We start from the raw sequence: 2594 nt of genomic DNA on the forward strand, positions 1-2594 counted from the left end.
GTCGTGCTGCTTTCTGTTGTTGTGGTACCTGTGGTGGTGATTTCTATTGTTGTACTGTCTATTGTAGTCTCAACTGTTGTGGTACCTGAAGTGGTACTTTCTGGTGTTGTTGTGTCTGTTGTAGTCTCTGTTGTTGTGCTTTCTGTTGTTGTAGTACCTGTAGTGGTGCTTTCTGGTGTTGTAGTGTCTTTTGTGGTCTCGGTTGTGGTGCTTTCTGTTGTTGTGGTACCTGTAGTGGTACTTTCTGGTGTTGTTGTGTCTGTTGTGGTCTCTGTTGTTGTGCTTTCTGTTGTTGTAGTACCTGTAGTGGTGCTTTCTGGTGTTGTAGTGTGTGTTGTGGTCTCGGTTGTGGTGCTTTCTGTTGTTGTGATACCAGTTGTAGTGCTTTCTGGTGTTGTGGTGTCTGTTGTGACCTCGGTTGTGCTGATTTCTGTTGTTGTGGTACCTGTGGTGGTGCTTTCTATTGTTGTAGTTTCTGTTTTAGTCTCGACAGTTGTGGCACCAGTAGTGGTGCTTTCTGGTGTTGTAGTGTCTGTAGTGGTTTCTGTTGTTGTGCTGTCTGTTGTTGTAGTACCTGTAGTGGTGCTTTCTGGTGTTGTAGTGTCTGTAGTGGTCTCTGTTGTTGTGCTTTCTGTTGTTGTAGTACCTGTAGTGGTGCTTTCTGGTGTTGTAGTGTCTGTTGTGGTCTCGGTTGTGGTGCTTTCCTTTGTTGTGGTACCTGTAGTGGTACTTTCTCGTGTTGTTGTGTCTGTTATAGTCTCTGTTGTTGTCTCTGTTGTTGTGCTATCTGTTGTTGTAGTACCTGTAGTGGTGCTTTCTGGTGTTGTAGTGTCTGTTGTGGTCTCGATTGTGGTGCTTTCTGTTGTTGTGATACCAGTAGTAGTGCTTTCTGGAGTTGTGGTGTCTGTTGTAGTCTTGACAGTTGTGGCACCAGTAGTGGTCCTTTCTTGTGTCGTAGTGTCTTTTGTGGTCTCTGTTGTGGTCTCTGTTGTTGTGCTTTCTGTTGTTGTAGTACCTGTAGTGGTGCTATCTGGTGTTGTAGTGTCTGTTGTGGTCTCGGTTGTGGCGCTTTCTGTTGTTGTGGTACCTGTGGTGGTGCTTTCTGTTGTCGTAGTGTCTGTTGTGGTTTCGGCTGTTGATGAACCTGTAGTGGTGCTTTCAATCGTTGTAGTGTCTGTTGTAGTCTCGGGTGTTGTGGTACCTGTAGTGGTGCTTTCTGGTGTTGTAGTGTCTGTTGTGGTCTCGGTTGTGGTGCTTTCGGTTGTTGTGATACCAGTAGTAGTGCTTTCTGGTGTTGTGGTGTCTGTTGTGGTCTCGGTTGTGGTGCTTTCTGTTGTTGTGATACCAGTAGTAGTGCTTTCTGTTGTTGTGGTACCTGTGGTGGTGATTTCTATTGTTGTACTGTCTATTGTAGTCTCGACTGTTGTGGTACCTGTAGTGGTACTTTCTGGTGTTGTTGTGTCTGTTGTGGTCTCTGTTGTTGTGCTTTCTGTTGTTGTAGTACCTGTAGTGGTGCTTTCTGGTTTTGTAGTGTCTGTTGTGGTCTCGGTTGTGGTGCTTTCTGTTGTTGTGATACCAGTAGTAGTGCTTTCTGGTGTTGTGGTGTCTGTTGTGGCCTCGGTTGTGGTGCTTTCTGTTGTTGTGGTACCTGTGCTGGTGCTTTCTCTTGTTGTAGTTTCTGTTGTAGTCTCGACAGTTGTCACACCAGTAGTGGTGCTTTCTATTGTTGTAGTGTCTATAGTGGTCTCTGTTGTGGTGCTTTCTGTTGTTGTAGTACCTGTAGTGGTGCTTTCTGGTGTTGTAGTGTCTGTTGTGGTCTCGGTTGTGGTGCTTTCTGTTGTTGTGGTACCTGTAGTGGTACTTTCTGGTGTTGTTGTGTCTGTTGTGGTCTCTGTTGTTGTGCTTTCTGTTGTTTTAGTTCCTGTAGTGGTGCTTTCTGGTGTTGTAGTGTCTGTTGTGGTCTCAGTTGTGGTGCTTTCTGATGTTGTGATACCAGTAGTAGTGCTTTCTGGTGTTGTGGTGTCTGTTGTGGCCTCGGTTGTGCTGCTTTCTGTTGTTGTGGTACCTGTGGTGGTGCTTTCTATTGTTGTAGTTTCTGTTGTAGTCTCTACAGTTGTGGCACCAGTAGTGGTGCTTTCTGGTGTTGTAGTGTCTGTAGTGGTCTCTGTTGTTGTGCTTTCTGTTGTTGTAGTACCTGTAGTGGTGTTTTCTGGTGTTGTATTGTCTGTTGTGGTCTCGGTTGTGGTGCTTTCTGTTCTTGTGGTACCTGTAGTGGTACTTTCTGGTGTTGTTGTGTCTGTTATGGTCTCTGTTGTGGTCTCTGTTGTTGTGCTTTCTGTTGTTCTAGTACCTGTAGTGGTGCTTTCTGGTGTTGTAGTGTCTGTTGTGGTCTCGGTTGTGGTGCTTTCTGTTGTTGTGATACCAGTAGTAGTGCTTTCTGGTGTTGTGGTGTCTGTTGTGGTCTCGGTTGTGGTGCTTTCTGTTGTTGTGGTACCTGTGGTTGCACTTTCTGTTGTCGTAGTGTCTGTAGTGGTTTCGGCTGTTGTAGAACCTGTAGTGGTGCTTTCTATCGTTGTAGTGTCTGTTGTGGTCTC

The 2594-nt window shown here is 45.6% G+C and overlaps 1 long non-coding RNA gene across 1 annotated transcript; it reads right to left on the reverse strand.

The window, feature by feature from the left end:
* Window positions 1–213: 213 nt before the first annotated feature.
* LOC128025530 (uncharacterized) lies at window positions 214–2061 on the reverse strand. The gene is made up of 3 exons (XR_008186173.1): window positions 1994–2061; window positions 1778–1849; window positions 214–301 (listed from the first exon to the last, which is right to left on the reverse strand). It is a non-coding gene; the product is annotated as an uncharacterized LOC128025530 (long non-coding RNA).
* Between the last annotated feature and the right edge of the window lie 533 nt (window positions 2062–2594).

Source organism: Carassius gibelio, chromosome A12 (genome assembly GCF_023724105.1).
Source record: "Carassius gibelio isolate Cgi1373 ecotype wild population from Czech Republic chromosome A12, carGib1.2-hapl.c, whole genome shotgun sequence".
NCBI lineage: Eukaryota > Metazoa > Chordata > Actinopteri > Cypriniformes > Cyprinidae > Carassius > Carassius gibelio.